This window comes from Doryrhamphus excisus, chromosome 7 (genome assembly GCF_030265055.1).
Source record: "Doryrhamphus excisus isolate RoL2022-K1 chromosome 7, RoL_Dexc_1.0, whole genome shotgun sequence".
Lineage (NCBI taxonomy): Eukaryota > Metazoa > Chordata > Actinopteri > Syngnathiformes > Syngnathidae > Doryrhamphus > Doryrhamphus excisus.
In genome coordinates, this window is record NC_080472.1 from 4,280,866 (window position 1) to 4,292,601 (window position 11,736).

General features: G+C 43.8%; 1 long non-coding RNA gene across 2 annotated transcripts in view; it reads right to left on the reverse strand.

Moving 5' to 3' along the window:
• Positions 1-11,736, reverse strand: part of LOC131132864 (uncharacterized) — a 44,561-nt gene that overhangs the window by 15,784 nt on the left and 17,041 nt on the right. The window lies entirely within an intron of this gene.

The window sequence follows — 11,736 nt, forward strand, 5'->3', positions numbered from 1 at the left end:
GGCTAACGTCATGAATAGTAGGCTAGCTAACTTCCTAATAGCCTGAGTACCTTTCTAGTAGGCTAGCTAACGTCCTAATAGCCCGAGTACCTTTCTAGTAGGCTAGCTAACGTCTAATAGCCTGAGTACCTTTCTAGTAGGCTAGCTAATGTCCTAATAGCCTGAGTAGGTTCCTAGTAGTTTAGCTGATGTCCTGGTAGCTTGAGTAAATTACAAATAAGCTGGCTAACGTCATGAATAGTAGGCTAGCTAACTTCCTAATAGCCTGAGTACCTTTCTAGTAAGCTAGCTAACGTCCTAATAGCCCGAGTAGGTTCCTAGTAGTTCGGCTGATGTCCTGGTAGCTTGAGTAAATTACAAATAAGCTGGCTAACGTCATGAATAGTAGGCTAGCTTACTTCCTAATAGCCTGAGTACCTTTTTAGTAGGCTAGCTAACGTCCTAATAGCCCGAGTAGGTTCCTAGTAGTTTGGCTGATGTCCTGGTAGCTTGAGTAAATTACAAATAAGCTGGCTAACGTCATGAATAGTAGGCTAGCTTACTTCCTAATAGCCTGAGTACCTTTTTAGTAGGCTAGCTAACGTCCTAATAGCCCGAGTAGGTTCCTAGTAGTTTGGCTGATGTCCTGGTAGCTTGAATAAATTACAAATAAGCTGGCTAACGTCATGAATAGTAGGCTAGCTAACGTCCTAATAGCCTGAGTACCTTTCTAGTAGGCTAGCTAATGTCCTAATAGCCTGAGTACCTTTCTAGTAGGCTAGCTAATGTCCCAATAGCCTGAGTAGGTTCCTAGTAGTTTGGCTGATGTCCTGGTAGCTTGAATAAACTACAAATAAGCTGGCTAACGTCATGGATAGTAGGCTAGCTAACGTCCTAATAGCCCGAGTACTTTCCTAGTAGGCTGGCCAACTTCCTAAAAGCGTGAGTAACGTCCTAGTAGGCAACTTCCATTTTATTCAATGAAGTTGCAGCCTTGCTTTTACGGTTTGTGTTTTTTTTTTTTTTTTAGCATTTGCAGCGTTTTTCTTTCGCATTGGTGTTTGATCCTGCAGCATTTATGCGACTGCAGCATTTGTTTTGGATGATTTCTGTGTTTGGACCTTGCTGCGTTTGCCCCTGCCGAGCGCGTCGTAAAAGGCTAAAAAAAAAAAAAAAATAGGCCTGCATATGCAATCCAGCTAATAACACGGAGGAAGATGCTGACTGTAGCCGCCTCGTCTTTGTTAGCAAATAGATGCTGATGACTCAAATGCGCTTGAAGGCCAGCAGCCGCGTCACCGCTGCCATTATAAAAAAAAAAACGTTTGAAATACTTCATCTTGCAAACAAATAGCGGTGACCAGTACTTCCCTTGACTGAATAACTCCCACCGAGATGTGCTTCCGAGACTATGAAGGAGGGTTCCCCGCAGCCGTGTGAGAAACGGCCATAAATGACAAGTCCTTCGAGGCCGAGCGCCGCTCAACACATTTACTGCTTCATAAATGAGCCGTCTTTATTTGCGGCCTATTAAGACGCGTCGGCGGCATGATTTAGATGGAGCCAAACTCTCCGGCGTAATGAGATCATGATACAATGGACTCCTTAACATCTTTGGCCATCCTCGTCGCTGTAAAATATGGAGGCCCTCGTCAGCCAATGGGAGCTAATTGCGGTCGATCCGTGTGTGTTTTAATTTAAGCCTTTATTGGAGATATTTTCAGGTTTTGTGTTATTTTGTGGAAGAATGTAAAAGCGTCATGTAACCCGGGATTTTGCCTTTTTAACTGATGATGAAAAATGCATATGTAAAAGCAGAACGGCGTGCAGTGGCTCATGCAGAACGTAAAATGTGCGGAGAGTATCTTTTCAGTTTAGAGACGAAAAAGGTTTCATTTCGGTCAAATTCAAACACAGTGTACACCAGTACAAGGCCAACCACTCTAAAGATCCACTCTACCCAACATGGCGCCCTGGGTCAGATTTTTATATGATACACAAACACTATACAAAAGATCATATACGACTACACACAAAACTGTGTACATTGTTGCCTTGGTTAACGTCATGAATCCGTTCCGGATCCGTTCCGGAGTGTCCAACTCAAACCAAAACGGACTCTAACCAAAACAGATTCATTCATTCATTCTTTTATTCATTTTCTACCGCTTTTCCTCACAAGGGTCGCGGGGGTGCTGGAGCCTATCCCAGCTGTCTTTGGGCGAGAGGCGGGGTACACCCTGGACTGGTGGTCAGCCAATCACAGGGCACATATAGACAAACAACCATTCACACTCACATTCATACCTGTGGACAATTTGGAGTCTCCAATTAACCTAGCATGTTTTTGGAATGTGGGAAGAAACCGGAGTACCCGGAGAAAACCCACGCATGAACGGGGAGAACATGCAAACTCCAAAACAGATTTTCCCCACCAAAAATTATTGAAATCCAATTAATCTGTTCCAGACACCCAAAGTGTTAATAATTATAGTTTTTACAAGAGTGATGCAAAAATATGGAAAATAGACAACTAAACATTTAGCATCACTTTTACCTTGCGTTGTTGTCCCACAACACGATATACTGCTGCAACGACAATTTGCTAGAACGTACACAATATGGGCTGCACCGCGGACGAGTTATTAGCACACAGGCCTCACAGCTAGAAGACCCGAGTTCAATTCCACCCTCGGAGTTTGCATGTTCTCCCCGTGCATGCGTGGGTTTTCTCCGGGTACTCCGGTTTCCTCCCACATTCCAAAAACATGCTAGGTTAATTGGCGACTCCAAATTGTCCATAGGTATGAATGTGAGTGTGAACGGTTGTTTGTCTATATGTGCCCTGTGATTGGCTGGCCACCAGTCCAGGGTTTACCCCCGCCTCTTGCCCGAAGACAGCTGGGATAGGCTCCGGCACCCCCTCGACCCTCGGATAAGCGGTAGAAAATGAACAAATGTACAGAATATATCAACCAAACCAACCAACATACACCTTGCCATTTACTGGAGTAGCAGTGTATGCATTTGTTTGTTATCGTCCAGAAATGGCGCTCGCGGCCCACAATGCACTGCGCAATCTCGTGGAAGGTGTTGCGAGGTTTCGTCTTGGCGTAAAAAGAACAGACGGTACTTTGGATGCTAAACAAGCGGGCGAACACAAGCCGGGGCTACATTTTTTGGATGTTAACCGAAAACTAATGCTCTAAAACCAAGGCGGACGTTAACCCAGGCACCATTGTACTTGATTAAACGAGGTTTAATCAATGACCCGGGTAGGCTATTAGATTATCTAATAATAATAATACAGTAAACCTCGGATATATCGGATTCAATTGTTCCCACTGGTTTTGTCCGATATAAGCGAAATCCGTTATATGCGTATACCGGAAAATGTCCGTTTTACGCATATATCGGATTTATATCTGGTATATGCGTAAATCGGATTTTATCCGTTATAAAAAGGCACTTCCTTGACTATGTTTCCAATGTACCTGGACGCGCAGGCAACGCTGCAAATGACGTCGTATAGCGGCCTGTCACGATTCGGCGAATCGGAGCGCCACGATGCGGCCATCCGATATATGCGAGGGAAATTTAATGGAAATGCATTGGAACGGGACTGGCGATTTTGTCCGAAATAGGCGAAATCCGTTATAAAAAATCCGATATATGCAATGAATTTTTATTGGAAATGCATTACAGAAAAATCGGTTCTTTTTTTATCTGTCCGTTGTGAGCGAATTTCCGATATATCCGAGTCCGATATATCTGAGGTTTACTGTAATTCAGTTTTGATGTCAAATTTGTAAATTATGGATGGATTCAAATGCGAATGTTTGAAATTTTGAATGTTATTTTTAACATCGGAATTTAAAGAATTTCTTAAATACGGGAAAAAAAATAAAATAGATTTTAACCTGTTAAGATATGTCAAAAGAGCCATAGGTTCCCTAGCCGGCATTAATAGGCAGCTAATTGCCTATTTGTTTTGTCACTTTGAACAAAAATTGGCCCCTGCCTTACTTTAATCTTTCTATACGCGGCCCTTAGTTGAAAAGGTTTGGGCACCCCACTACCCCCCATCTATGCAACATGTCCCAAAACATTTGCCCAAGTGTTCGTTCCCATTCATCCGTGTGGCTGATCTTTTCCCTGCTGGATAAGAAAACATTTTCCTACAACACACACAAAAAAAAGTAGATTTCCAATTTATTCCTAAAAAAAAAATAAAGCACACGTCACAGAGGAGTCATCAGTGAAATAAAAGCCGCAATAAAACGACTCGTGCACTCTCAGATATGAGCACAAACAACACAAGATGTTGCGGCATATTGTTGTTAGCGTCACATTTAAACCCAAATTGAATCACAATCGCCGAGTCCACTTTTAAGTAATCAAAAAGCCTCGTTCCGCTTCATTTCCTTTTATTCCGTTATTGCTGATGCATCGCCGCCGTAATACATCTCCATATGCAATCTTTTGCTAAATTTCCCGCGCCATCTGACGGCAACCCGCTGCCAGGAGGGGAGGATGCCGATAATGAAACGCCGACTCCCGCGCGCTCGTCTCGCCCGCCCGAGACGAGCGCGGGAAAAATTGGAAGTGACAAGCGACTCGGAGACAGGAAGCATGTTGGAAAGGATTTCATAGCGCGAGGCGAATACGTTGCCAGTTGTGTAGCTTGGCTGTGACATGCGGCGAGGCTTCCTTTTCTTTTGATTGGAGCGCGCCGCTGCATTAATTGTGTGTCAGCTTCAATTATTTAGGCTTTAAAAGAGAGACGACGAGGCGTGTTCCACATCGTGGCAGCGCCGCGGCGTTTAGGCGCCGTGTGGATGTTAAATCGTTTCCATTTGTAATAAGGGAACATATGTCAACATGTGATCATCGTAGATATTCCCGCTTACTGTGGACTCGGTGGAAGGCTGCTGAGGTAGGCCGGAATTCTCAGGGATTGAAAATATGCCTGAAACTTTGCTAGGTTAACGTCATGAATCCGTTCCGCAGGGTCCAACTCAAACCAAAACGGACTCTAACCAAAACAGATTTTCCCCACAAAAAATTATTGAAATCCAATTCATCTGTTCCAGACACCCAAAGTGCTAATAATTATAGTTTTACACGAGTGTCGAGTTGTCGAGTAGTTAGCGCACAGGCCTCACAGCTAGAAGACCCGAGTTCAATTCCACCCTCGGAGTTTGCATGTTCTCCCCGTGCATGCTAGGTTAATTAGTGACTCCAAATTGTCCATAGGTATGAATGTGAGTGTGAATGGTTGTTTGTCTATATGTGCCCTGTGATTGGCTGGCGACCAGTGCAGGGTGTAACCCCGCCTCTCGCCCGAAGACAGCTGGGATAGGCTCCAGCACCCCCGCGAGGATAAGCGGTAGAAAATGAATGAATGAATGAATGAATGTATGGTCGAGTGGTTGTTATGGGTAATATTCCTATCAAATCCACATGTACATGTTTTTGTTGCGATAAAAATGCACACTTTTTATTTGTAAGTCCCAGTACAAGAGGGTCTGAGACTCTTTGGTTGCCGTATTTTGTGGCCCCCACCTTGACATCCTGACTTGTCATCCGGGATAGAAATATTTTTTCCTAAAAATTCTCACTTTTTATTCCACATTTTCTGGTCATATTTTGACCATTGAAAATTGGCAATTCTGCAATTCCTTTAAAATATTTGATATCTCGCTGGTTAGCGCGCAGACCTCACAGCTAGGAGACCAGGGTTCAATTCCACCCTCAGCCATCTCTGTGTGGAGTTTGCATGTTCTCCCCGTGCATGCGTGGGTTTTCTCCGGGTACTCCGGTTTCCTCCCACATTCCAAAAACATGCTAGGTTAATTAGCGACTCCAAATTGTCCATAGGTATGAATGTGAGTGTGAATGGTTGTTTGTCTATATGTGCCCTGTGATTGGCTGGCCACCAGTCCAGGGTGTACCCCGCCTCTCGCCCGAAGACAGAGAGGTCTGAGACTCTTTGGTTGCTGTATTTTGTGGCCCCCACCTTGACATCCTGACTTGTCATCCGGGATGGAAATATTTTTTTCCTAAAAATTCTCACTTTTTTCACATTTTCTGGTGACATTTTGACCATCGAAAATTGGAAAATTGTCAATTCTGCAATTTCTTTCAAATATTTGATATCTCGCCGGTTAGCGCGCAGACTTCACAGCTAGGAGACGAGGGTTCAATTCCACCCTCGGCCATCTCTGTGTGGAGTTTGCATGTTCTCCCCCGTCCAGGCGTGGGTTTTCTCCAGGTACACCGGTTTCCTCCCACATTCCAAAAACATGCTAGGTTAATTAGCGACTCCAAATTGTCCATAGGTATGAATGTGAGTGTGAATGGTTGTTTGTCTATATGTGCCCTGTGATTGGCTGGCGACCAGTCCAGGGTGTACCCCGCCTCTCGCCCAAAGACAGCTGGGATAGGCTCCAGCACCCTTGTGAGGAAAAAAGCGGTAGAAAATGAATGAATGAATGAACTGTGTAGCTATTGTTGACTTATCGTTCAGGCGCACCACCTTAGCTAGTAACAGTCTTATTTTTACACTCGTATGACCGTTGACAATGTTGAAAAACACATGCCTTCACGGTTAATGAGGCTTTTATGACGGGTGCAGGTGTAGCTGCTGAACGTACGCGGTGCTCCGACATCGGGTTGTACCACCGAGGGGATTTGTATCTGGAAACTGCAATAACCGTAAAGGGAAATATTATTGATGCAATTCCGTGCGGAATAATGATGCTGCTGCTGAGGGACATTGATTTCCCATGACCACTTACTCATGTTGTCAATTCATGTGCTGCGGGGGCCATTTGTGCTTCTCGGCAGAGCTTAGAAATGATAATAAAAATAGTGCAGTCATAATAGAACATTCAGAGGCTCGCAAATTGCTCGAGTCCTGTTTTGGAACTGCGCAAATATGCGGTCCGTGTATCTCTAACTTGAATAAAAAGGATACACAGCATGAACATCGATGGCACTGTAGAGGAAGATTGTACTCGTTAACAGCTTTTTTCGATGCTAGCATCACACTGTTGTAATTTTAGGATGATTCAACATCGCCGTTTGTTGTGATGTTGCTTGATACAAATGGAAGATAATAAAAAAAAACGTCAATGCTAAATATCTACTTTGTATTTACGAAAACCTGCAGAGGCCAGTTTGCAGTTCTCAACAGACTCAAACCTTTCCAAAGAACGGCACTGCCTACAATTTCACAAAAGTAGCCAAATGAGATGAGCATGTTTGTCATTTGAAACGATCTGAATTGGTAATGGTTTTATTTCATTTAAACATGCATCAGATTACAATTGAATGCATCACATAATCAGTTCACAGTTCCACATGTCCAAAAGGAGTAGGAAGAAGCAAAGCTTATTAAATCCTACCCCTCCATCTGGTACTTTTACAATCAGTAACTGTTACATTTGTTCACTTCCTGCTTTCCATAACACAGAAAATGTGAAAAAAAGTGAGAATTTTTAGGAAAAAAAAAATTCTATCCCGGATGACAAGTCAGGATGTCAAGGTGGGGGCCACAAAATCTCAGTCCCTCAGTCTCAGACCCTCTTTTACTGGGACTTCCAAATAAAAAGTGTGCATTTTTATCGCAACAAAAACATGTACATGCACCGTATGTGGACTTGATAGGAATATTACCCATAACAACCAAATTGGACAAATTGGAGTGGCTAATTAACCTAGCATGTTTTTTGGAATGTGGGAGGAAACCGTCAACTGGTGGCCAGCCAATCACAGGGCACATATAGACAAACAACCATTCACACTCACATTCATACCTATGGACAATTTGGAGTCGCTAATTAACCTAGCATGTTTTTGGAATGTGGGAGGAAACCGGAGTACCCGGAGAAAACCCACGCATGCACGGGGAGAACATGCAAACTCCACACAGAGATGGCCGAGGGTGGAATTGAACCCTGGTCTCCGAGCTGTGAGGTCTGCGCGCTAATTGGCGAGATATCAAATATCAAAGAAATTGCCAATTTTCAAAATGTGAAAAAAGTGAGAATTTTTAGGAAAAAAAAAATTATATCCCGGATGACAAGTCAGGATATCAAGGTGGGGGCCACAAAATACGGCAACCAAAGAGTCTCAGACCCTCTTGTACTGGGACTTGTGGACTTGATAGGAATATTCCCCCATAACAAGACTATTTGCAGGTGATGGCGCTTTGATGCCGGAATAACAAAGTCCGAGCATCGGCGTTCTCGTGTTCTATATTCTCCATTTGTATTCAGAGCGGACGTCGGTGCAGGTTTTTGTTGTGGAGGCCGCACTAATGTGTAGCGTCCACCGAACACCACAGACGACTCAATTGCGTGCACAGCGGCAATGCCTCATTGCCTCGTCTCATATCTCATCCCAAGCAGCCACTTCACTCCCTTTTTTTTTTCCCCCTCCCTATGTTAGTTTTCTCATTACCTCGCCGGCGAGTCCGAGGAAATAACACAGAGCTCTTCTATCGCTGGGAAAAAAAATGCTTTTTTCCCCCTCTCATCTTCCTGTGTGTGTGTGTGTGTCCGACGGTGCGCCGCGCGGCCGCTATCACGTCTGCAGGCCTCCTCCACCCTTTCCTCCATTCGGCCCCCTTAAATAGGCTATTTTCCCCTCTAATGTTGTTTCCCCTCTTCTCTTTTCTATTGATTGGACAAGCTCGCGGGATCAATAGATTGCTGTAGATCACAGTGATTGCCGCGCAAGCCCGGCGACCATCACCCAAGTATTCAACGCCGCCTCCCTATAAAGCATTCTCAATTCCTTGCAGCCGGGGTGGTTATGAAATAAGGGTCTGATAAAAGTGGACAGTGAGGCTTGTTTTGCTTTGACCGATGAATAGGTTAACCGCTGTGGCATGCCGGTGCGGCGTCCGCGGGAACCTGGAGGGGGGTCTCACCTCATTGTGGAGCAAATTACCTTGAATCCATGGTCTCTTTATTGCGGCCACAAATCCTGAAAGTTGTTAGCGCCGGGGCGGCTGCAAAAACAGGAAAAAGGATGGAAGATTGTACACTAATGGCCTCCGTGATGCTGCCGCTTCTTTCATTCTGTCGCCGTATGAAATCATCTGTCACTGTCGGCAACGTTTTACTGAAAAAGGTCTTCTCAGTTTTTTGTTTTTCTTTTTCGCCACCTGCACTTAAACTACCGCATGTTGTGGGTGAACTTTGAGGGACACGGCACGGACGCTACGGTGCAGATGATACGGGTTCATCTATACATAGCACTATATTGACGGTTACTATGGTACCCATTATGACATTGTATGGCATAGCACCTCGTACTTTGGTACGTGACAAAAATTAAAGAAGAAAAATACAAAAAAAACTTCAACTATATTAGGAAAGCAGGAAGTGAACAAATGTAACAGTTACTGAGTATAAAAGTAGTAAAGTAGATTATAAAAGTAGTTTATGTTATTGTATGGTCATATCACCTCGTACTTCGGTACGTGACAATACTATATTAGGAAAGCAGGAAGTGAACAAATGTAACAGTTACTGATTATAAAAGTACCATATGGAGGGGTAGGATTTAATAAGCTTTGCTTCTTCCTACTCCTTTTGGACATGTGGAACTGGGAATTGATTATGGGATGTATTCAATTGTAATCTGATGCATGTTCAAATGAAATAAAACCATTACCATTACCATCGCCTATGTGGAATCAAACTATGGAATTGATTGAGTAAGGACCTCAAACAATGCACAGCGATGAGCCAATTCAAGAAACAATAGTACCCATTATGTTATTGTATGGTCATATCACCTTGTACTTCGGTACGTGACAAAAAAAAACTATATTAGGAAAGCAGGAAGTGAACAAATGTAACAGTTACTGATTGTAAAAGTACCAGATAGAGGGGTAGGATTTAATGAGCTTTGCTTCTTCCTACTCCTTTTGGACATGTGGAACTGTGAACTGATTATGTGATGCATTCAATTGTAATCTGATGCATGTTCAAATGAAATAAAACCATTACCATTGCCTATGCGGAATCAAACTATGGAATGGATTGAGTAAGGACCTCAAACAATGCACAACGATGAGCCGATGATCGCAATCACGGCCACTCGATGAATGAAATGCTACAATCGGAAGCGCTGCTCTTCTTTTTTTATGCTACTTTAATGCCCTTTTATCTGTTTTACACCTAGAAACACTTCTTAGCAGGTTTTGTCTTGAGACTAGGACTTGAATCAGTTGCTCTCTCTGCCCAGAAACGCTCCCAGCGAGCTTTGAGTGTATTCTTCTTTTAGAATCTCTTCAACCCGCTGACATTTTTAGAACTGCTTTAAAATTTTTAGAGGGTCCATTTACTCTAAAGAATAAGCTAATGCACAACAGCTTGTTGCATTCATTTTGTTCAATGTTTTATGCATCAAAATTTAAATGTACTGTATATAATTCATGGCGAGTGCCTCATATTATATTTATATTGGAAAGGTGTATATGCTGGATGAGTGTTAATTTTTACGGCTAACACGGTGAGCCTTCGTTCTCTTCTAATGACGATGAGCTGATCAATGTGTCCTGCGCGGAAAACGTATCGCTCTTCTCCCAAACTGGGATTTTTTCCTCGCTTCCCCGGCAAGCGGCGTAAAGAATCTGCAATGCAGGGTTGACGCCGGGAAAGCAGCGACAGCCTCAACACGGCAAGAAGTCATGTATTAGCAATGAGATGCAGCGTCTCGCCGCGGCCGTCAGCGGGATGAATGCCGCTGGAGCGTCTGGGATTTAGCTCTGAAAATGAACTCCTGACTCCTTTCATGCCGCATTTCCGCTGCGCTGTCTCCATTTGGGGGGGAAGATGGTTTTTCCCGCGTCAAAACGCCATGGCAGGGAAGTATACGAAAAAAAAACGAGCCGCAGTGAATACATCAGCTGTAGCAAGACGCACCAAACAACAACGAGGGGAGGACGAGGGTTTCAGGGCAGCAAAAGGGAGACTGCGGAGTATAATACGGATCTGATCTGATCCGTAGCATCCCTACACTACACTTCAAAAACTTTGTGTGTAGTTTGTGCACACCTGGAGGTAAGAATGACTGGAAGAAATCCGGATTTCAACAAGCGTCCCTGCTGATTTGTCACTACATTCAAAAGAACCAGAGTACAGAGTGGAGTGGAGCCGACTGCTGTGGCCCAGCAAGGTGCACTGTATTCGGGCACACGCTCAGAGCAGCCGCCGTGATGCCACGGAGGTCTCTTTTGCACTTTGGCGTCTTTTGCTCCATGTTTTTGTTAACATTTGGTAGAACTAGCATGCAAAATGTCTTCCTCGGAAAGAACAACAACAACAAACTTAGAACAATTTGTCAGAGGCAAGACAAAAAAGGAGTGCTTCATTTGCTCACCTGCACGGTACGAGTAATATCGACTCGATGGAGAGTTTTTTTTTTAACTTCATCGGCCATCAGAGAGATTTTTTATGTTCTAAGACAAGGGTCTCAAACACGCGGCCCGCGGGCCAAATGTGGCCCGCAGGACACTAGTTTGAGGCCCCTGCCTTAATATGAAAGTTTAATGTTAGTGCGGCCCGCGCAAGTTTGATATGGATGCTGTATGGTATCATGTACCCAGAAAAATTTTTTACGTTTGATTAATGTTCATGTTAAAGGTTAAATAACTGTTAATAGTTATCCTCCCTATCCGTGTGGAAGTGGTAAGTTTTTGGCTATTTAAGTTTAAAAGGAAATAACTTGAAGGCTACC